This window comes from Anomalospiza imberbis, chromosome 1, assembly GCF_031753505.1.
Source record: "Anomalospiza imberbis isolate Cuckoo-Finch-1a 21T00152 chromosome 1, ASM3175350v1, whole genome shotgun sequence".
Classification (NCBI taxonomy): Eukaryota; Metazoa; Chordata; class Aves; order Passeriformes; family Viduidae; genus Anomalospiza; species Anomalospiza imberbis.
The window spans coordinates 29,269,549-29,294,454 of NC_089681.1; the positions used below are offsets into that span (position 1 = coordinate 29,269,549).

General features: G+C 41.6%; 1 protein-coding gene and 1 long non-coding RNA gene across 3 annotated transcripts in view; one reads left to right on the forward strand and one right to left on the reverse strand.

The window, feature by feature from the left end:
• The window catches only part of TPD52 (tumor protein D52), a 126,864-nt gene that overhangs the window by 54,366 nt on the left and 47,592 nt on the right, over positions 1-24,906 (forward strand). The window lies entirely within an intron of this gene.
• LOC137476839 (uncharacterized) lies at positions 621-4,145 on the reverse strand. The gene is made up of 2 exons (XR_011000654.1): positions 2,922-4,145; positions 621-929 (listed from the first exon to the last, which is right to left on the reverse strand). It is a non-coding gene; the product is annotated as an uncharacterized lncRNA (long non-coding RNA).

Genomic DNA, 24,906 nt, shown 5'->3' on the forward strand with positions numbered 1-24,906 from the left:
AGAATTTCTGTCAAAACAAATGCCTCCAGTGTTACCTATATTCCTGGGCATCTTTAATGGCCTTGGATTTCTAAACACAGGCCAGGAGCCTGTGTATAGCACAAAGAGAGCTGTGCTCACCAGAAAGGGAGCGAAGCATCAGTCTGACAAATCTGTCATTCTGCAGGACCAAGAGAGATGATGCCTTCTCCTCCTGTAACTCCACTGACTGAGGAACCTAGAGAGTAGTCCAACTATCATATGACCATCCAGGACAGTAAATGATCCTCACTACTCAAGTCACTCATAGGCTGGAATCCTGCTTGTGCTTTGGTAGTGATGAAGAACATAATCCTACAGCTTTGAGGGTCATTTAGTCCAACCTGGTAGAAATGCTACCTCCTCCTGTTCTTAGCCTTCATGTAGTTCAGCTCCAAATATTTCAGTTTTATTTAGAGGCAAACAGGAGGAGCCTCATCAGAGGTTACTTAGGTCTGAGCTGTCACCTGCACTCCCTGCCTTACTGCCCATAAAACTATCCAACACAAGCACTGTAGGCTTTGGGGAATAACAAATAACGTTATTCCAGGTTCTGCTGCTGATCCTTGCTATCTTGGCACAGAGAAGCCCTGTCTCCTCCCTGTTTTGACAAAGTCTTTTTTCACATGCAGCACTGACATTTGGGAAAATATTGTGCTGGAATTCTGGACAGACAGCTCCAAGCAAAGAGACAATTTGAGGCTGTCATGCCTGGTCCCCATGGGTATGCATAGAGCCCACTTACAGCTTTGGAAAATCTGCAGGGAACTGCTCTGTTGCCACTCTTCCCACTCCTCACCTCAGGCTCTCACCCATATCTCTCACTTGAGAATCACAGAATTACATAATGGATAAGGTTGGAAGGGACCACAGTGGGTCATCTGGTCCAGCCTCCCTCGAGCAGAGTAATCCTAGAGAAATATTAACAGAATGAAAATGTTAAAACAGAGGGGAAGGGAATGCACATCAGCCAGCACTGTCTTTATCTACTATCCAAAAGGGGTTGAATCTGACAACCCTTAAACCCCAAGAAGCATGGAAAACACCAGCAATGGATAACTGTATATTTTCAAAACATTCCCACACGCTCTCAATAAATGTCAGCTGCACAATGAAAAGGCACAGTGCTGTGTATTTGTAGCTAGATTTGGAAGTCAAGTGAAATCTAATCATTGTTACTCCAAAAAGGGGAGTCTTATTGGCATACTCTTTTTGACTTACCACAAGAAATGAAAAATGGAAAGATTGGACTGTCCAGGACACCCTCCAGACACAGTACAAGTGAAACATATTTGTTGGGCACTGCATTTCAAGTGTTTAATCTATTTTATTTTTGATTTGAACTGCCAGCAATGAAATGTGAGACTGGGCTCTGAGAAGCAAAGATCAGGAAAAACCTTGAACAGTAAAGTGATGATAAATGGAGTAGAAATGGATAATAAATCACAATGGATTAACAACAAGAATAATGCATGAGACCTAGTGACTATCAAATTATGTGAAGTAATTTGCTGTGAAGCAATTACCTCCCACAGCATTTCCGATTCTCGCAGTAAGTGGCCAGCTCTATTGATTCAAGATACCTTTATAACATCAGGAGCTAAAAAAAGTGTTTCCATGCCTTGGGAAGGTGATTTTTTTTAATGCATTACTAGCAGATACTGCCACAGAAAATGGGACAAAACAACACGAACACTGACGAATGCCAGGGCCAGGTTTACTACAACTGTGTTACTTGTACAAAAATGCTGAAGAATATGCTGACCATGCTGATTAATTTATTTCCAGATGTTACTTTAGTTTTAGTCTCAAATTTGCTATTTCCTTCAGTTGAATAATTTTAAACTGTTTTCTTTCAGGTAGAATTTTAGAGGGGAATCTCTGCACTTCTATATTTATGAAATGTTAACCTGTGCTAAAAAGATGAGTTGCTATAAAGCAACTGTTTGCCAAAAAAAAAAACAACCCAAATAAATTATCAATAAATGCAAACCATGATTTACTATCACCTGAGAAAAATTTACCAAGTTATCTGCTTGTGTGAGAGTATTAGCTAGCAGCTTTAAAAAAAAAAAAAAAAAAAAAAAAAGATGTTTACTGGTACCCAGGTTAAGCACAAAGAGATGAAGCATAATTGCTCATCTGGTTTTTGCAGCTCTTCCCTTCACTACAATATCTTTGCAGGCTTCAGGATTTAGGCTGGGGAGCTTTATATCAACGATACTGCATGGCTCGTTGCTCTGCAAGCAAAGAGGCAGATTTCAAAGCTTGAGTGTTCACATCCTTTAGGAAGCAGGCACACTGGTGGGCCCTTAGCGTGCCCTTACAGAGGAGCTACGATTCTAAAGGGACATTATCGTGGTTGTACGTTGGCTCTCAAAGGCCAAGGATGGACACAAAATGAAAGTGTTTTATTTGTCTTCTTGTTTTTGCCCATGGAAAAGAAATCTAAAAGCAAATGTTTTGGATATACATTTCAGTCACTGGACCACAGATCAGCAGCTGGAAACGTCTGAATTAAAACCCAGATTGGCAATGCGTTCCAATGAAAATGTTATTGTTCCCATCTGCTATAGCACTTTAGATGCCTGAAAGTCACAAAGTCAAAGCCATTAAAATATTGCACAAGCAAACAGAAGATAAAACTTACAGGGCAAATACAGTTAAATCATTGTGCAAAGCCAAAAGTCTCTGCAAACACAGAGTTCTGAGAGGATTTATCCAGCTTCAGAAAATTAGAAGTGGTGGGGAAGTTCTCATAGCGTGTACAGCTCAAATTCAACTACATCTCTTGTTTCTTGGAAGTCCTGTGGCTGAGCAGGTCTACTTTTAAACTACTTGCCACTTCAAAAACAGTCTTCCTGAAATATGAATACACTGTGACTTAATGAGATAAAGATTACCTTTTCTTTAGCCTTTGCCTCTGATTTCTGCAGGGAACTTGCTGCTCTGGGTTCATCCTTTTCAAGGCTTCTCTATCCACAAGCACCACTTTGAAAAGGAGCACAGTGAAATGGGAAGGGCAAAGCAGATTGAAACGTGCTTGAGAGCATGAAACGAACAAAACTGCCTAAGACAGAGCATGGTGAAGCTTTAGCTGTGTTGGGACATCAGCTACAGTGGGAAACTGTACACACCAAGCTGCTGAGGCAGCTGGGCAGCAGATACTGATGAAGGCCATGTCTCCACTACACCCTGCAGTTTGCTGTGGAATTACTGGTACTTTTTAGAGCTTGGGCACCAAAGGGAGTGTATCTATAATGTCTATAGATACACAAAGGGAAAGCATTTAAGTCAGTCCTAAAGGTACAGCTGGAAGCCCTCTGGCAGAATTGTGCACATTCCCTCCAGCTCTGGATGTCATAAAAGACACCCCCCACCTTTCCATTGCTTGTTCATTCTTAACTGAGGCTCTTTGTTCTCACCAGGTGTGGTCTTCAGTTGTATCATTGTAATTGTGCAGGATGTGATCTGCTTCAGGGAGTAATTACGGCTGGTGAGGAGGCTGCGGTCTGTTCCTGAGACCTTTGCTTTAAATATTGCAAAAGTCTGCTTTTAGAGCACATGAACATGGGAGGGAAAGAACTTCCCTTTACACCACAGGGAAGGCTCGAGAGTCAATCTCTGCATTCTCTTGGGAAACAGGAAATTAAAAAAAAATCATTAATGGGATAGAGTAGCAAGGTCATGCTAAACGTGACATGAAATGATCAGCAGCACTGTGTCAGCATAGCCATGGCTGAAAGTGTAAAACAAGAACAGGCACAAATTTATTTACATACTTGCATCTGTGAAAACTATGTTTATTGAAAGGGATAATGAAAGTTATCTTGTAGTGTATTTGAACAGGGAAACCAGTATTAGCTGTGCTAATGAAATAGCACTTTTGATAATTTAAGCTGCATCTTTCCTAATCCTGCCCAAAGAAATTAAGGGCTTTTGCTGTCAAAGACAGCATACTGTGGTTTTGGAGAAAAAAATGCCCATGGAAAGGCTGTTGTTAAGAAGAAAAATATTTGGAGTAGAGATACTGCTGATGAAAGAGGGGAACAATTCAAACAAGGAAGAAGAGATAGAACAGAGCAGCATTCTTCTTACATTCCTTTAGTAGCCTCTTCTGAGGTGCCCAGTCACTCTTCTGGGAAGGTGTTTGTGCTCTCTTGGATATCCCTGCTCTTTCACCCTCTGTCAGACTTCAATATGGTATTTCCCAAATCTCTCAGCAGAATGCTCTGCTGGCTTAACTTTAATGGGATAAATGGCATACAGTGTCCAAAGTGGAAACATGATCCTGCTACAGCTGAATGTATTTACAGTGAACTGAGAATAAGGAGAGGAGAGCCCAGTTATTCCTAGGGTGACAACCATCATTATGTTTCTTCAACTTGTTATTAAGAATCCTGCAAACAAGCAGCTAGAATGGATCATCTGAAGTACTTACTAGCACTTTTATTGGAACAAAATCAGATATTATTTCTTCCAAGCTACAAAGAATATTAAAAACTTATTTGGCATGGCCTTCAGGATGGTTAATGATAAGAATGAACATTCCTTTAGGATACATAAGGAGGAAATGAGTAAAAAACCTCTAGGGCTCCATTGCTGTAGCTGAAGTGCAATTCTGTTTCCATGAAGAAAAAATAGACCCAGAAGGGACAGACCTTTTACCTTTGTTTTCACCAGAGGACAGACGTGATCCAGGGGATAAGGGGTTCAGGGTGAAAGGAAAACACTGGGAACAACAGGAGGCAGGGGATGAAGCAAGACAGGTGCTCAGCCCTTGAATTTCAGATTGTCCTGAAGGACTTGGCCAAAGCCCCCACTTGTCACCTTGGTGCTGCCGGGATGGCAGACCTTCTCACACCCCAGAGGAAAACGGTGAAAACAGTCACCCTCACTGGGTAACCTTATAATCCACCACTCACTAGGCTGGGCCATCCCACCACCCCAGCCAGGAGCCACGCACTGGGGGCACATCCCTGGGGATGGGGACAGGCTGGGACATGGGCATGGCTCGGTGGGACCCAGGGCCAAGGAGGGCGGGGCTGTGGGGGGCTGGAGGGCTGCTGGGGCAGCAGCTGACAGCCTGGGGGATGATGTGGGGTCCTGGGCCCCAGCAGGTTGGCAAGCCCAGTGTGGTTGACAGGGTCAGGCAGAGCTGTGAATGGCCTCAGGGCTTTGATGCTTTTTATCCTTTATCTTCTCTGGGATTTTAAAATTATTTTGCTGTTCCTCTTGAAATTTTTCACTTTTGTTTTCCAGTCCTGATGAGTACATGATAGGTCAGCAGGTGGTTCCTCCCCATCTGACCTGGAGACAGTGGCTCCAGCTGGCACCCACTGGATCTTTCCTTTCCTTTGCTTGTTCTGGGAGCCTCCAGGGAGGTGCAGAGCCAACAGACTTTTGGTCCAGGCATTGCTCCAGCATCAGCCTGAAGCAGAGGGGCCCCTCAAAAGCAGGGTGTGAGGGTTAGCAGGAATAAAGGGCGGATGAATGATGGAGGAGGTATTGGCACATGGACTTCCTGCAGTAGAGGAGTCAGAGCTCTGTTACTGTGGAAATATAATAAGGACAATATTTGGGGGAGAGAAGGATTATTCTGAAGCACTAGGTTGCTTATTCTTCCAGTTATTTCAAGTGCTGTAATAAAAGCAAATGCCTACTGTCAGCCTAAGGTGAGTGGGAGTGTAAACAAGGAGCTGGAGCGCCATCAGCTGCAGTGTGGTGCCTGCACTACCCCCATGTAAATATATCAACCCATGTCAATTATTTATGCATTTGGACTTGCTACATTTCCTTCTCCTTTCTCCCTGCTGTCCCCCACTCCCTGCAGGGCTTTCACTCCTCTTTCCTCCCTGGTCTCCCGTGTTGTCTCTGGCTGCCTGCCCCTGTCTGGTCTGGCAGGGCTGGACTGGGTCCCAGGGCTCCCCAGCCCCACTGCCACCACCTCTGGGACCTCGGGAATGCTTCACAGGTGGCTGTGGAAATTTAGCAGTGTGATAGTTTTCATGGGAAGGGTGGGTTAATTAAATCATTAAATATTTCCTTATGTCTGGCAGGCAAAATTAGAGAATCACCGTTATTGGAAGTATTTCAAAAAGAGCTTCTCTGCTGTTTCCTCCTTGTTTCTCTTTCACACAGACCCCAGCATTTTAAAGCACTGTTTCAATCTTTAAACTAGCTTGTGTTATGTTTTGGTTCATCTTGTGGTTTGCTGTACCAATTCTGCTCTAGCATTTTGGAACATCCCAAAATAATTTCCTTTTTCTCCTCCTCTACTACTGTATCTGTTATCAGGAGCACATCAGCACCTCTTTGGTTGCTTTCACCTGTTTTTCAAAACAAAAAGTCTTACCCATAAACATAAATAATTTAATTTTAACAATTAATGAAAAACAACTTAACTGGAACTCCCTGCCATAATTTTAAGATTTTTCCCCCAGTAAGTAGTTTGGGGAAATGATGGCAGCTGGAGTCAGTGATGATTTGGTTTATTTTTCCAAAAGGGACTGAGCCTGGCTGAGTTGGTAGTGTGCAGGATTGAGCTTAAACTGCTAAAAGGCTTTCCAAACAAGGTCTGATGAAAAAGCTGAGAATGTTGTTCTCTAAAGAAGGAAAATGTTGTTCCCTATACCAGCAGAGTGACTGAGTTTCTATTACCTTTGAAAATAATTCAGTGCTTAGGAATACAAATTGGAATAGTTACATCATAGATTCTGCAACAAACATTTAAATTGTAAGTTTTCCTTCATCGTTTTGTGAAACAATCTTCTAATTTTTATTATTTTTATTAGATTCCTCTGTTGGGAAAGTGTAAAGTTATTTTCGAATAGAATTTGCAAATAACTTAATTTTAAATTCAAATAAAATATGGTTAAAACACCAAACTCATTGCTCTGAAAATCAGTACATGGATTTTGAGGAATAGAATGAGATACTGGGTCTTTATTCAAAATTTTTAACTCTAGAGGCTGAGACTTCACATTTTCAGACTCTCTCAAATATGAAGATTTCTATTCTTTAAAATATTGTAAAGAAAAGTTTTAAATTCCTTACAACCAAACAATTTCTGGAAGCTTTAAAGAAAACACTTGTCATTGGAATACTTTCTATAGAATTTCAAAAACAGAAAGCAAGTCTCATTGACTTGTAAGAGTTACTTAAAGCAAAAAAATATCTGTATCTAAATCTGGGATTTCTTGGAAAAAACCCAACAGCCAAACCCTCCCCCCCGCCCCCAACTAAAAAACAACAAAACCCAACAAAAAGAAACCCAGGGAAGGGTGAACCTGGAAAAATACCAGCTTTTTCAAAAAACTCTGGTGTTCTTCTCATGCAGCTATTGATCTGGTGGCATTTCAAAGACTGGGGGCTTGTGCGGTGTACTTCATCAGACCCTGTGAAGTTTCTCCCCTGCTGCACTTTTGTTATAAATTTCAATTTTTGAGTGTGGTACTGCTAACCTCAGAATATTCATTATTCTCTGCTCTGCTATTTTGGTACTTTATACATAAACTTAATTTCAAAATCAGGTTAAAAAGTAGTCCTTTCTATAAAGATAGCCTCTGAGGAGCTCTTTTATTTACTCGCTTGTTTGTTTGCTCAGGGGGCCATCTTTAGCTGGAGTTGCCAAGTCCTCTTCTCTTGTAATTAAAAGGTATGTTTGGAAGAAAAGGAAAATATGTAGTGGTTTGTTTATTCAGGAGAAAATGTTTGATTTAATTTAACAGATTATATTATTGAAAAGGAACAGGGACAAAAACAGATCCTGAGCCAAATTCTGCCTTGAGCTACATCCTGCTTAAGCGCCGCCTGAGCCATGCTAGGGAGCAGGTCCCTGAGACAGGGAGGTTGTGGTGGGGCTGTGTTCCATCTCTGCAGGAACATGAGGGGAGATAAAATCCCTGCTCCAATACCTAGGAAAACTGCCCTTTGGTCTGCTTTTCTGCCAGCTTCAACATCTGCCCTTGCCGAGGGGATGAGCTGGGGAATGCTCTCTGCACGTGGGGCACTCCCATGGTGGGGAGGCTCCCAGGCTATGAATGACTGTGGAGAATATGCCATCCTTCCTTTCCTTCCTTCTCAACTCCTGATCTCCATGAATACAGCAACAAGGGAGAGCTGGGGAGTGGGAAAGAGTGCAGACAATTAGCATTGGTCGTTACTCTCTCTTCTAAAAAAACCCAAACCACAATTAAAGGATTTAAATTATTGGGAGACATAGCTGCATATTTCAGGAAATTAGGATATTCCAGTCAATTAGAAAATAAAAAAGAGAAAGGAAACAAAATATTTCCCAGTGTTTGTCATCCACCATGCATTGCCATGATTCAGCTTTTCCCTTTTTTGGGTAGAATGAGATGAGAATAGGACATTTAATGTTTTTTAGAGCTGGACATCCTAGAAGAGGAAACTGATAACAGTGGCCACTGCAGGGGGGTATTTCTCTGCTCCTTACTGAGAGAGAGCAATAGATACTGTTGAGGATGCTTGTGTTCAAGCTCTGCAATTCTAACATTTTAAAGGTTTGCTCTTTTGATCCTCATTTCAATCCCTTCTTTACATGAGGCAAAACACTGAACAGCAGGTACAGAAGGTAGAATAAAAACCCAGGGATAAAAACGAGATATTACATAAAGTATTTTTCTGGTCTACAGCCATTTGCAACTTGGGAGCACCTTCGATAGAAGGGGTGATTAATATTAAACAGTATTTGATGGATTTTTCTTCTTTTTTTGTCCAGTTGGTCTCTCAACTTATAACAGCTTTCCAGACTCCTGGTGTCCTGTGACAAGGAGCTTTACAGCTCAGTGGTGTAAGGTGTTAAAAAGTACTTTCCACTGCCTTAGCTATTTTGTTTCATGCCTTGTGATTTTTTGTGTTCTAAGAGAAAGTTATTATCTGCTTTTATTTTCTGCATCAACCATGATTTTATCAGTCTCTGCCATTAAGTTCCCTGCCCCCTTAATTTCTTTTCTCTGAGGGACAGATGACCTGGAAAATAGAAGGGTATGAAATCCTCCCAGGTACATTTAACACAACACACAGTCACAAACTGTCTCCCTGTAAAAGCAAAAGCACCAGCCTTAGTCTGCACCACAGAGTCTTTCTTGGAGGAAGAACGTCTTTGTGCAGGGTAACACTCAAATTTGAGTTCTAAAAGCAGGACCTTGACCTTCTGCCAGTCTAGCTGAACCAGCTTTACAAGTATTATAAATCCTGGGCTGGTTCAAAGCTTTTGAACAACTACACTTTGTTTTGAATCACAAGCAGCAACAGAACTTTCGCACTGCATTGCCAGGACTACTTTAGGGACAAATTTAAACTTTGGAGAAATATAATGTTACTTTTAGGTTTTTTTATATAAAGTAAAAAACCTATATCGGGAAAGTATTTTTAATATTAGCAGCTAGTGTTTCTCTTCTGGCTCTTCTTTCTTTAATATTAGTTGACCATATTTCTCATCAAACTGCAGCTGCTCTTCCAGCTGTATGGGTGGGGGGCTCTGTTTTCCAGCTGTATTTAGGATATGCAGGAATTTGAAGGCGTTAGGAAGGTCTGATGCTATTATGCAATGGTTCTACTGCCCCACCTGCAGGCCTTGGGGCTTACCTTTAAAGCTGCTTTGTTTGAACCAAAGAATTCTGCATTTCAGGGGCAGAGGTATGTTCAAACTGTGTCCTGACATAAGTGGAATTGAAGACCTGACAGGAGATTTTATTGCTCTTCGGTTTGGGAATAATTTTACATTGGAGAAAGTCAAAACACTTGTATTACATCTATAAACTGCAATATTTGGTTCGACTACAGGTGTTTTCCTGCATCACTTTGCAGTCCCAGGTTACTCTGGTTACATCTGCAGGTGCCTAAGATGAGTCTGGAGAAAGGGCTCGCAGAGGTTGTAAGATAAAACCAGTCCTTGCTTCCCTGTAGCAGGACTTCTGCATGAGACCCTGGAGTGAGACCACACTTTATCTCAGTCATAGCTGAGAAGCTCAAGGACAGAAAGGAGGAGGGGCCAGCTGGGAAGCACTAAACAAATCAGCCTGCATGTCCACACCTCATTCTAGTCAAATGGCCTTGGGATGTGTTTACAGACAAAAGAGCTGTGAATTGTGCTGTTTGGATGTGCTGGGAATTACTGTAGGAAATCAGTGTAGAAAGCCTGGGTTAGTTTATTGGCTTCACAAATCTTAGCACGTTATTTTGCTTTCTATGAAAATATTATTGTGCTAAGAGACTTTTGATAGTGGGGCCTTTCTGTGTAACATTACATTTACTGCTGCTCTTATTCTGGTAACAAACAAAGTACAAGGAACGAGCACATTGCAAAGCAAAGCCACAAAGCCCTCTGACTCTGTAACTGCTTGCAAAACAGGACTGGTAACTGGATGAGGAATCTGATCATGCCCACAAGGGAGATAAAATGTATTTCAGGTTCAGAGAAGGCTGTAGCAAGGTGCTCTCCTTATTGCCAGTCAGGTCTTCCTTTTTGCTAGGTGGGTAGAGATGCCCGTGCTGCCCTTGGCTGAGCGCAGTGGCAGGAGGCCCCAGTGAGGAGCTCTGGCACTGGCACTGCCAGGTTCTGATGGTGGTTCACAGGTACACTTCTGTGCTGGCTCAGAGTCTGGTGTCTAACAGGCAAGAAGGCTTGCAGAGTACAAACACCTAGCACCCCATTGCCTATCTTTGCAAGCAGCTCTCACCCAGATGATCCCCGAGACCTGCCTTGCTTATGCTGCTAATTAGAGTTCTAGTCCTCTAGCCAAGAAGCAGTACAGCCTGTGCCAAGAATCAATAAAATGCAAAGCAGCCCACAGCCAATGTGCAGCCCATTAGATACCAGATCCTCAAGCCAGGGTGCTTTCCTGTATCAGCATACTATGAAACCTGAGATGAATACATGGAAAGGAATCACTGCCTCTAGGGTCTTACATCTATGAGCAGCGTCCTTGGGACATGGCTTTCCAGAATGGGATGTGATCAGGTTTTTAGCACTGTTACCACAGAAACTAAACAACCTGGAATGAGCTGACTGTTGCTATCCCTCAGAGCCATGCTGCTCCTGGCACAAGAGATGTCTGCGCAGCCTCAAAGAGAAAATGTGCCCACTGTGACTGTGAGCCCTCTTCCAAACTTACATGGTCTCAGTGTAAATCCCTTTTATTCAGTAATTTAAACATCTCCACAGTGTACATGTTATCATATTTACTGCTGTTTGCTTTTTTTAGTACATGCACTTTAGGGATACTTTAATTGCATTCTGTTTATGAACAGGAGTATTTCTATGAACACTTTGTGTTTCTCATGGAGAATTCACAAAGCATTTTCAGGACAGCCTTTGTTTGGATTATGAACCTACTTTGGCCTTGTACCCCAGCACTTAATATTCACAGGCCACCAAAAGCACAACAGACTGCACTGATAGTTCCTAACACAATCAAATGTGGTGCACCTCATACAATGTGTCCCACATGGTCAGGTTTTCAGAAGGAATACCAAAACCTCCAGAAATTCATTGAGTTTTCATGTCCTAGCCAAGGAACACTTCTCTCTTTTGCTTTCCTATGTGCTCTGCAGGATGCAGTGCAAACTACGACCCGAAACAGATACTGGTCTGTTTTCTTAATATTCTTGTTAATACCTGCTGTGTACAGCTCATCTTCCCAGGCTCTTTCAGGCTTGTCTTCAGGGAGGAGAATTAAACAAGTTTTGCTCTGTGAGGCAGTAGAAGGCTTCATTGCTTTCTGCAGGAAAGGATGGTGTTCTCTTATCTCAGGATAAGTGCAGGAAGGCTGGTGTGAAAAATGCATATTTTATGATTGGCTTTTCGCAAATATTAAATTGAATACTATATGTATTATGTTATATTGATTAGAAGTGCTGTATTAACATTTTAATAGTATGGTATATGTAGTTTTGTAGTTAAAATAGAACCTATGTATGTGGAGGTTTTTTTTTACTAACTCAAGCAAGAGATGAGATAATGAAGAAACTCTTCACACAGAGATGACAATGATGGGGGCCCATAAAGAATTACTGCCTCCTTATCGGAAAATACAAACATTCTTCCACCTTCTCTCCTCTTTATGGAACCACCAGGATTAAGGGGAAGAAGTTGACAAAAACAAGAAAAGTTCTTAATTTGCAAGGAATTTATGCATCATGTATGAGATGTATGAATATGCAACAGGCTACTGCTTTTAAAGATTATTCCTTTGTTCACAAGGCATGCTTATTGGGCTTAAGTGCCCGAGAGCATCCGGATGTCCGTAATTCTTTGCTTTTTATTGTCTTGTAATTGTCCTAACTCTAAATTTTCATTACTCTAATTGTATTACTATTTTTATAACTATTTTATTATTATTAAACTTTTAAAATTTTAAAAACCAAGTGATTGGCGTTTATAACAGCTGGTTTTGTTACCATGCATCAGAGAGAGGAGGTTATGGTGCTTTGGGCTCCCACAGTGTGAGGATAAGACCATGTGTGGGAGACCCACATGACCCTGTACTCAACATCTACCTGCTTGATGACATTCATTCTCCCTTGGAGAAAATACCAGAGAGATCTTGAGACACGAGCGGTGGCATTTAGTGTCCTAACACCATCACAGTATGATGCTGCCATGCCCACAGCCATCTGATGGTACCATGAAACTGTCACAGCCCACCTGAACAGTCAGGTGGGGTGGGGAGAGGAGAACCCTTCAATTTGTCCCATAAAATGATGTGAAGTTGCCTCTGCCATGTACTCCAACAAGACTTGTTGAGCAATCCTGCAGCATGCAGAACTCATCATAACACAGAGATATCACTGCACCAAGCACATACATGATGGAAAATCCACAATGCAGTCCTGGGAAAGCAATGAGAAGCTGTTCTGTAAAAGGTTTTTCTAATGGGGTGCTCCATTGCACATCAGATAGTGTGAACCTGAAGGAAATAATTTTGAAAATACATCCACCCAGGCATGCAAGGCAGCCTGGAATTAAGTAACATTCTTGCCCTTGGGGTGAACTCTCCCTGTTGTATTTTTGTGACTGTGGGGAGACACACACAGCAGGAAAGACAGTGAAGGAGAATTCCTCTCTCCAGCACTTTGGGCAAGTGTGGTTCTGCATTAGAGCTGCAACATTTCTGCTGTTAGTAAAGGAGGAAGGAAAAGAAAGTGAGGCAGCCCACGCAGCTGGCTCTCCTCTAACTTGGCTAATGTTTGCATGGTAGCAGGGAGAATCATTAACTGCCCCAGACAAGTTTTACTGCCTCAAGGTCACAGAGTAATGGTGCACTGAAAGGCCACAGAAACGCAGCAAAACAAGTCTCTTGGTGCTGGGGAGACCAGAGGGCTTTGTCCAGGAAAGGCAGAGCTCTGTGCACACCTATAAAGCTGCATCCAGGTTTGCTCTTGGGATCCTTCATCTGTGGTGCTGACATGGTACAAGGACATGAATGGTGGACTTCCTAAAACCAGCTTCTTATTTATTTGTTATTTATTAATTTATTTTTTATCATTTTTTGCAGTTTGGGGGAAAAATTAGCCCTAGATGTCTAACCTAAGTTATCACTTGCTAAATTTCTGACATCCTAGTCTAGTAGTCTCCAACAGCCTTGTTTTCCTTTTGGATAGCATGTCCCTGTTCTCAGGCTGGTACCTTCAGGAGGACTAAACCCAGTGCTCCCCCGTGAACACCTGGCAGCTCCCCTGCAGTGTGATTAATGAAGCTTCTCCTCCTGACTGATAACAAGAAACTCACCTCCTTTCTCCATGCCCTTGGGCACATGCAGAGCCTTTATCTGAGGTCACATTTTTCTTGTGGTCCACAAAGCATAAGCAAGGCTTGTCCTCTCAGTGTGTGACTCAGCTTTTGGCCCTATTTCTCATTCCCCAGGACAGGTGAAGATAAAGAGGTTTGTGGAGGAGGAAGGCAGATTCCACCTCCACAGCTCCAACCACTTGCCTTCACCAATTATCAGGTAGATGCTGCCCTCCCCTAAGGACATCCCCTCTCCTATCTCTCTTGATTATGAGTCAAACCCCACCTATTCCCCGCTGCAGTGCTGGCATCCTATTTCCGAGACAGAGGTGTGCTGCTTTCAGCTGTGCATAGTGCCAGAGGTCCTTGTCACAGCACTGCAAGCACAGCTGCTCTGCAGTGTCCTGTGCTCAAGGCTTCATTCCACAGACACCAGACCAAGGTCGCAGTACCTTCCTCCTTCTTTCCTTAGAACATGACCTGGTGCCTGGTATCCATGTGCAGCAACATCCATCCATCCATCCATCCATCCATCCATCCATCCATCCATCCATCCATCCATCCATCCCTCAGAATTTACAAACTTAAAGGTCAGTGGATCTCATTTGGCATGAGCAGGAAAAACACACACCAACCTCGTAGAAAGACAGATGTGTTACTCTGCAGAGGTTTCCTTTGTGCAATGTAAGCACGATCCTGAATTTTCAAGGCTTCTGCTCACCTGCATTTTTGCTGTAAGAAGGCTGGAGCTGTTAAGATACTTCCAGCATGCAATGCCCTCAATATAATGTAATTAACATTTTGACCACTGGATGCTACTCTTGCTCCAAACATCTGCACAAGGGACTGCAGGGTGCAGATTTACTGGCAATGCAGTCTTGTAATTTTTTAACCTAGAACATAGTTAAATCAGTCAGAGACCTGTGAGGTGTTTATTGCCTGCCCATCAACTGAAGGTGAATAGTTAGGAAATCGTTTTAGGGATATAAAGGAATGTCTGCAACAGCTACACACAAGCAGATGATTAAATTAATGGTAATGGACTGAGATTTTAGTAGTGAAAAAGTGATTTTTCAAACTCTTAGGCCTGGGATTTTTAGCACATTGACCGAAACAATGAAATGGTTTTGGATGTATTATACCAGTAGTGCCCAAAGCCCAGAAATAAACCATATTTTTTAGATACATTTGACAATTTATGCTGCTCTCTAGTCACTATCACACCTGCCCTAGAACAGTTAGTAAGCCTTATGTGTAAGCAGGTTCTTTTACCTTTACTATTATTAGTTATTATTATTATTATCATGATCGTGGTCATCATCATTTGCAAACATTCTTGAACATTTCCCATTCTTTACTTATTTTGCTCTCTCCTACATTGCTCCCCCCAGCCTTTTTGCATGGCTCCCATTCACTTTGTCCCTGCTGCTTTCACTGATGTGAAGCAAAGCCTTCCCATCAGATGAGCACAGTTGCTATGGCTGAGATATGCCCAGAGCAATTCATCATTTATTGATTGGTACCTCTGTGAAATATTTCCTTTGTGCACACTGTGTTGCAGGAGCTCCTGTTTTCATCTTCCCCAAAGGAGGAGGAAAGCCTTTTAAATATGCACGATAGTTTGTGCACCCTGGACACCATGTGGGTAGCTGATATATCCTCCTACAGGTGGACACAGCCTATACCCTACATAAACTGAAAGAAACTCTACATTTATTTTGTACTTGCACAAAGATGATTCTGCTGCTCTCGGTGTTTTCTTTTGATTCCTCACATATTGCAGGAAACATCCAGGAACAGTTCCCTAAGCAAGGCCAAGTTTTCTATCTGAAAAATCATCTATCCATAATTCTATCTGAAGACCCAGTAACTTATTTACATGTTCCCTTATCATCCCACAGTTCTGGTGTCTGCCAGTAGGCATCTAGAAGAACAGGTTTTTCACACTTTTCTGAGATCCTCACGTGATCTCTGGGCCAGTTTGCCATGTCTGCAGATACACTTCGCTTGAAATCAGAGGTAAAGCAAACTCCTGTTCAAGACATGAAAAGTATGAATCCTCACAGACAGTACCTAAATAGGGAACAACTCAAGGGTAACTCACATTGCCTAAATGTAAATGTTTCATGCTCCTAGAGGGGTGAGCCAACTGATACATGGCAGAAACCTAATCCAGGAAGAAATTAAACTCATGATGAAAATGCTGGTGTCTGGCCATTTGTGTGTTGAATGACAAAGGGAAAGCTTAATTACTCTGCATATGAAGGCAGCACAGATTTATTAAAACCAAAACCAATCAAACAAAATATGCTTTCTCTATTTGACTCAGTGTTATCACTTACAAAGTGGCTAGCCAAACATTCTGAACCACTTCCTTTATCTCATCCTGATAAATTCTTAGAGAATAGATACTTAAAATAGTTTATTTATCAAACGTCCTCACTCTCAATTTTGTTTCTACCTTTTCTCTGAAAGACTGCTAGTGGGCTGATGTGATATTTTAACACAGAAAATGTGGGAGCTTTTTAAACCGACATATAAAAGTTCGTTCATATTTGAACCTCCTGATCTAACTCGGCTTGCTTGCTAGAACAGATATATAGTGATCTACAGCTGTGTAGCAATCTACAGCTGTTGCTACACACTTGCCTGTTGTCATGATTTATACACCAGATTAAGGTGAGGGATAATAAATTAACAAAGTGTAGATCTATAGTGCATGATCCTCAGTGCTTTAAATTAGAACTGTCTCTGGAGGGCACGAGAGTGATCGGAGCAGAATTTTGCCCTACAGGCATATTTTTTACCGCCCCATCTGTTGCCTCAGATACTACAGATGGAAATGCCCATTTTGCCAATTTTTCTTTCCTTTAAAACCATTTTTCTTCTCTTTTCTTTCTTGAGACTGTTCCAAATGACATAGGAAAGCAACGTCCAAACCAGGGCACAGTAGTGGAATGCACGCTACAAGCCAGAACAGCATAAAATATTCAAAGAAGGAATACATGTGTATTCAGGTCAAGTAAAGAGAGGGATTCCTGCAGTCAGGAATCCTTTCAGTGGCTTGAACAAATTGTTATTCCTTAGTAATCATTTGCCAAGGATGCCCTCTCTTTTTAGCTCTCTTCAACTGAAGAGCTGGTGGCCTGACATTTGGTCCCTGGAGCCTTTCCATGAGATTTTCCTTCATTCCGTGTCAATCCTCTTTCCAAGAGCTTGAAGAAGCAACTTTATTTTCCTGTAACCCAGAGTAAGGAATGCAGGACACCCAGAATATAATAGGTCAAGTTCAAAGCATGAGATTATCCCCCTGAATTTAATCAAGAGCTGGTTTCTTTGGGATTCCTCATGAGTTAGTCAAAGTGAACTCTTAGCCAGATTAGCTCTGAGAGTTTTGGAGGGAAGTATCCACCTGCAAGCCAGAGCAGTATCTACATCAGCTTTAGCTATAAGAGCTTTGCTTTCCTCTCTCCCTTTTTTCTTGCTTCAGGACCATTATTTTCTGCTATGAGCTAGAAAAACATCTGTTCTGGGTGAAGATGGAAACATGGGGCACAATTATTGTGAATTATTTGCCTTTTACTAAATCCATTTGATTCTCCATTCTGGCAAAGTCAAGGCCAACAGTCTATTTCAAGGTTTCCTAATTGTGAAAAATTCCCTCCACACATACTTTTGCCTTTTTTTTCCCTTCATATATTCTGTATGTGAGATTGCAGCAGTGACAAGCCTCTTCGCCATACTTGGATCTTGCTTAGAGCAACCAATATGTGGGAGTTCTGAAAAATTCAAGCTGCTCATTTCCCACAGCAATTTACCAATTAATGAAATGAAAACTGCTAGATCAATAAATAAACATAGTCAGGTTTTTAGGCTTTGCACATAGAAATACAGGCCTAACTCAGTAAGTTTTCAAAGCTGAATGATTGAACGCTCTTGCATTCATAATTTCACGTTAACTTTTCAAATGTTTATTCCTGAAATACACCTGAGCTGTATTACTGTACAGCTAAAACTTTGCAGTTCCCTCCTGCCTCATGGAAAAAGCCAGTATGTTCCAAATATTGAGCTTGGCTTACACAGATATAAGATCCCTGGAGGCCCTGAACACTGACCAGCAGCATCCAGGCTTCGGGTTGTACCAGCTGCTGCTGAGAAAGAGCTTCTTTGGGGATCTGTTGTTAGATCTTTGCAATTTCTTGAATGAAGATGGGGAAAAATGTCCCTGGTTCTCTTGATCTCCCATTCCATCACCAACAGTATGTTCACTGCCATGTCTAGAAGAGCCCTGGACATTCAGTCACTTCAATTCCAAATTATCTGACAGTAGTTGCTTCAAACACTGCTGGTCTCTGGTGGGATCTGGTCCCTGTAAATGTCTCTTTCCATCCTCAGAAACAGATAAGTGATATCATATTCCTGCTGGTTCAGCAGGGAATTGCTGGCCTGCACAAGCAGGCAGGCAGTCTCCTCTTCCCAAGGCAGACACTGGGAAGTTACTCCACCAGTGAGGAGTGCTATGAAACATCAGAATTAACCTCTGGGTCAGGATTTCCCTGTCTGATTCTGCATAGTCTCTAATTTTCCCTTTCTTTAAACCTAACATATGCTCCATCTCCAACATGTGACTGCTCACCTCCAAATATTTAAGTAATATGACAAGCACTGAAAAGTTTGTGTATTTAATACTGTAATTGGTCCACGTTCCCTCTCTGACTCTCAATGTGCCTGTTGCCCTCTCCATTACTGCTTCTTATCACCACACATATTTATGCCTGTACATTGCATGAAATTAATAAAATGAAAGCAACCACATTAATCAGACTTTTTCTCTTTTCAGAGGCATCAGCATTTGTATAGAAGAATGAGGAAGGGGAGCTTACTCCACATGCACTTTGTCTGGTGCTGCTGGGTCCAGACCCAGCACTGGTGTGCAGAGCTGTTCCTGGCAAGGGAAGCTGCCAGGCTGCCCTTCTACTTGAAGCCTAATAGACATAATAGACATTTCATAGACATTAAAGCCACATTTACAGCATGATCCCCCCAAAGTGGTAGATGTGCTTAGTAGTGGGGGCATTAGTAGCAATAACATAATTTTTGTGTGACTTTTCACCAGGGATGGACCAGTTCCTCTAAATGGATTATTTTATTTACAGGGATAGCCCCACCCCCTGGTTTTCATACTCCCTTCAAAGAGCAAGCAGTATGTTAAGAAGCTCTTCCTCTATCTAAACCTGTGTTCTAATCCCCCAGATGTATTCTTAAAATTAAAACACACTTGCTTTCTTCTTTATTGTGAAGTCACTCAACAAATAGCCTGCTAAAGACTTGTGAAAATTTTGATTAATACTAATGAGATGCAGTTCTGACTGACATCTGTCAAAGAGAGTAGAAGGTGGTGGAGAAAATTTTATTTCTAAACAGGGATGGAAAAATGGAGCCTCCTTGCCAGGACCCTGGGTAAATCCCCTTCTGTAGCATAGCCACTTGATGCAAACATAATATTTGTGGCTTTTTGCCTGAGTTTCACTGTCTCCCAGTTCTTGATTATGTATGGCATTCACCTCCATTTTTCTTCTTTGCTTTTTGAAGTAGCATTAACTAAGCTGTTTTGACCCCAGTTTGCACATGACCTAGATGAAGACAGCACTGTGTCGTTAGAGCTGCCCAGAAGGCAGAAAGGTGAGTCTGAGGGCATCAAGCTCCCTCTAAGGTTCTTGATGGGAAAAGAAAGTTAAAAGAGCCAGAATTATATCAAATGCCATTTTAAAAACCATTTTCATGAGTTTGGAGACTTTATCTTGTCTTCAACAGCAACAATAAGGAGGCTGGATTCTGGCCTCTTATCACTGCTTACATGCCCAGCACACACACATTCATTAAGGCTGTGAAAGGATACATTCCTGCCCAATCCTTTTAGTATTTCTGTTGACTATAAAGAAGAAAAGACAAAGTAAATAAAGACAAGCCATGCAAGAAGCTTCGTGAGAAAGGAAGACTGTTGGAGCTTTGTCTTTTTTTGTCTCTGGCAATGCCTCCTAGGAATGTCTTCCTCCAGCTGCTGTCTTAAGGGCTGTTTTTGCTCTTTGGTCTGCTGGTCTCTCCTTTCCTGCTGTTTTGATGGAGCTGAGGGATCCATTGGGCTTCCTGGCTGGGAAGCTGCAAGCAGTGCATGGAGAAGCAAGAAGGGAATTTACTGTCAGCAGACCAGACTGCTGAACTACAGCCCCTGTAAAAATACATTGCACAGCACCTGGAGGTGCTCTGGGCGAAGCTCATAAACATCACATGGAGGGTGCTGGAGTTTTCCCTGGCTTGATCAATAATTACAGCCCCCTTCCAAATGTTGTCCGAGGACAGTGAGACAGCGTAATGGCAGTGAGGTGGCAGCTGCCACAGAAATGGGTCGCTGGAAGAGTCATGCAGCTAAAGCAAGTAAAAGCCAAGAAAATCATCCATGTGGAAACTGACTTCCTAAATAGCCACGCCTTCTCTCATTGTGTGCCTGTTTGTGCAGAGAGGTGGAGTGTGCAAATAGGTGGAGTACTTATCATCAGCCAATTAAAGAGGATTGTTGCTTTGGTTTATTTTGGAGGGGGGCAGTGGGCAGGGCTGAGCAAAAGTAGTGTACATCCTCTTTAAATATGAAAGAAATGACCACTTAGAGCTTTTCTAAAAGCTCTGTCTTCCCCTGCCCTTATTTATTATTTAGTTCTTCAGCTAACATATTTAATGCTGCAAGGCACTTGGAGACTAGTTTGAAAGAAATACTCTGCACAAAATCAAGCTTCCTCACAGGAGCAGGATACATCTTCAGATGTTAATTACTTTTTCACCATTAGACAAACCTCTTTTTTACTGCTTTACTCAATAAGGAAAAAGAATGTGCAGCATGCCTTGAATTCCTTCAGGGTTCATGCTAAACTCCCCTTTCATTTTCTGTTTTGATTACAGTGAAAACTGCACACCAGTGAGTTGACTCTGACTGTGTCTTGGTACACAGAAGAGAATTAGCTGTGTTATCTCTGATATTTCCTCTTAATGCTGAAATTGGCTGGAGACACAGAGACACATAGTGATTTATTTTATTAACCCTAAGGATAAACCATATAAGAACTGCAAAAGAAACTATGGGCCTTGTCATAGGCTGTTTTATGTTGACAGCAGTAGATAATACATTAAATCGAATGCACACCGAAGATACCATTATGTACAATTTTCACAAGAGAAATAAAAATAGAGATTTCAGTGTTCTGAGACAACAGCCACAAATATTGGTATTTCACCCAGAAAAGCAGGGTCTGGCTCCAGGCTGAGCAACAAAATCCTTCACATGCTTGTTTCCTTCAGCAAACCAACTTATTGCTCATAAAACTCCTCTGAATACACCGATTAAATGATTAATTATCATGAACCTGTGAATTGCAGGACATGCTGCCTTACAGCTTTTGAACTTACACACTCTTCTATGCCTTTGAACTACAGCACCTAGAGATGTCGGTGAGTGTAGGGGGGCTGTCATGCATTGATTTCTGGTTTTGAGTGAAAGGGAGTACATACAAATGCTTTCAGCAGAAGAAGGAAGAGCAGGCAATCAGCTGTTTCCTCAGACCTCCTGTTGTGTTTTGCAATCTCCCAGGACTTTACAGAATGGATTAGGAGTTTCCCCTTGTAGCACCCCTTGGTGCAGTGCAAAGTGAGTGTCATTATATGTAGCACATCCCTGCTTCGAGCCAAGAGTTCAGTGGACCCACACGTAGGAAATTTAAAAGCACAAGGCTGTGACCAAAATTCTGGGTTGCTTTGTGGGGTCCTGCCCTGCAGTGAGGTAGGCACATCGACATGCCTGGAATGACTTTCCTCCAAAGTAACAAAGGAAAGCTGTCTTGCCAAGTACACAATCAACAGCCTCTGCTGCCATGAAGGAAACAGAATCTGTACTGAAACAAAGTCTAACTATTAGTCAGATTCATATGAGAAACTGAGACTATTTATTTAGTGCAGTAATGGGAATGAAGAATGTGTAATGAAAAAATACAGTTTTGGGAAAGCAGGGGTAATTTCTCAGACACAGGAGCTTCACAGTTATTCACCCAGTTCACGTCTATATATTGATCTGGAGAGCTGCTGCTGCAGTGAGGACTGAGACTGAAAGTCTCAAAGCATGAACTGAGGACAACCTGAGGTCAAGAAGGATCTGAGAGATACAAGTTTGGAATGAAGGCAGAAACATCTATATGTGGCCTAGCTAGTGCTGTAGGAGGGCAGGGTACTGCTTTAAGAGGCATAAATTCTCCTTTGGGTTAGTGGGCAGGTAACTGCACATGCACTGCTTGCCATCAGCCAGCAGTGTGGCTTTATCACTGCTTACATGCACAAAGCTCAGTGAATGCATGGACAAACAAGAATGCCTTCATGCTTGCATTTATCATATGCACCAATGTATAATTCAGACACAAATCCTATTGCAAATGAAATTAGTACAGCAATTTTCTCTTTGAAGGGAAAAAAAATTGAAAACTGGAATCTGCTTGGGCTGGGGGCTGACTGGTGTCTGACTTAGAGAACCACACCTGTGCCTCCATGCTGCTGACAGGCAGTGAAGCAGCCATCCCATTTTTGAAAAGTTCGGGTGGAGGTTTAGGCTCTGTGAGAAACTGGATAAAATCTGTGCTGCGTTTAAACAAATAGATATGTTGAGGGAAAAGAAGGGAGGAGACTTGCTTTATCTGTTTTGTTGTGACTGAAATTGGAATTATGGTCTGCCTTCTTTGGGGAAATTTCAAGTCATGATTTTTGCAAAGAGTTTCAAAGCGAGCTTTATAAGATCGGGTAAGAACTATGTTAAGACGTAGCATAGTTGGCTTCACAACAGTCTGGAGGAAAGACTAACTTATATGAGCTATATCTGATTTGTGCATCTCTTACTGGAAACATTTCTAAGTGAGACTGTGATGGAACTGCCTAATCACTATAATAATGGCAGCAGGGAGTAGACAGTGTTACTAGTAAAATATTAATGAGATGAATGAAAGTTTAATCTCAGTATTTATAGTCTAATTTGTTGCTCTTATTTTCACTTTACATTGTCTAGCTCAGTGGTATGCCTTTTCAATGAAAACAGCTATATACTTAGAAGCCTGAAACATAGATTTTGTCTCTTCAACAGGCTAGATGTTACATTATCAAGGAACTATGAGCCTTGACTTCTTGTTTGTAAAATGGATAAGGAAAAAATGTCTGAGGGAATTCAAAAGGCTGGCATCCTACAGCTTCTGTTATGCAAGCAAGCAGTTTTTCACATTAGTCTTCTGCCTGTAAAATACATAAACAATTTGCAGCAATTTTAGTTAAGTGGATCATTGCTTTTTTTCCTCCCTTGTAACCTTGTAATTGCACTCCTACATATTTCTTCTGGCCCCAGTTTTTTTTTTTTTTTTTGTCTGCTTCTAAAAAATATTAAATAATACTTGTGTTTTGTTTACCAGTAATAAAGTAGACCTGGTAGTACATAGTCATCTCACAAGAGCATACTGAAGGTTAACCACAATTTAAACCTAGATTCTCTGGTTCTTAATTATCATGTAGTAACTGTACAACACTGCAGCCTTAAAAATAATTTAGTAATGAGTTACTGAAGACATGACCTCATTTTATTCCCACTATCAATTTTAGAATGTTAAAATGTTCCATTTAATCTATTTTCTGAAAAAGAATAATTGTGACTAACTAATTAGCAGCAGTTAATTGACATGGATTTAGTTTAGCTAAGGCTTTATCTACAGTATATTTACTACAGCAATAAAGTTTGCTGTAGATGATGACACATGGTGAAAAGACTGTGGTCTCCAATCAATATATTTATGTCATAACTGGAAGCAGCTAGAAGGCTTGGCAACACTTTATCACATCATTCTTGGAGCTATAATTGAGCAAATGCTATCAAAGATAGTTGTGGTACAGGATAAATAGGTAATGAGAAGTTAGAAACATTTCTTCTGCTCACAAGTGAAAGTAGCAGGGGTGGGGAGAAGGGGGAATGAGAAATATGAGGTATTCCTAGATATACATTTAAAGCATTCATGCATCTGTGTGCACATCTATGCTCAATTTCTTGTATGTATCTCATGCAAAATTAGATCTGTTTGGAGATTTGGGCTCTTAATTAAAATAAACATATAGGTACTCTTCCTTTGTTGGAAAATAATGATAATCAAGAGACATGCAAATTCCAAACTCATGCAGTGCTCTAGCCCTCCCTCTAGTGCCCCTGCAGAAGATTTAACACAGGATTATAATTATTTACTTATTTATTTATTTAAAATGTTTACTTCCCACCCCAAGCCCTTTTACCCTGTATCTGCTAGCAGCTGTACACAGTGGGTGCCAAAAGCTGCTATAGGGGAGGTGCAAACTCCCAGTTAACAGTCTTTTGCATGCACCCAGTCAGATTAGTTACAGGAAACAAGCTCATGTAGGCAGTTGAAGATTGGTCCTTTGATGGAAGGTTTAGTTCCTGTAAAGATTTTGGGATTTGACCCAGGACAAATAACAGTCTCACAGCTAGCTGACCACTGTGCAATGCTCCTGGAGGCTTCTCTATAGTGGTGTAGTCAGCTGAAGACCTCCAGGCATCTCCAACAGCCCTGGCCTCAATGTGTTCTCACTCAAATGCTTATAACTGCAGGGTGTTCAGCATTTAACCAGTTCAGGATTGGTTTCAAAAGTTTCCTTGGACTTGGAGACACTCACACATTTAAAGAGGTGGAAAGGCACCCACAGATATGTTCAGCAACATGCTGCACTTTGCTTGTGGTGAGGTGGGAGCCTATGGGATTTAGAATCCCACTAGGCATCTGCTCATCTATCCCAGTGGGTACATGGTATGATCTTGACCTGTAGACACTAATAGGTATGAAGAATTTATTTTCCACAGAAGAGTTTTAGCAAGAAATACATCATTAGAAACTATAAACTCTTTGACTTGTGAGTCAGATGATACCAGCCTAAAAAGGTATCACACGTTCAGTGTCTCCTTTAGATTGTACAGCTGGTTTGGCATAGGCAAATCTGATTTTAGGGACTTTTAATGCTTCCTCAGGAGGGATATATTGCATAGTATTTCTGATCCA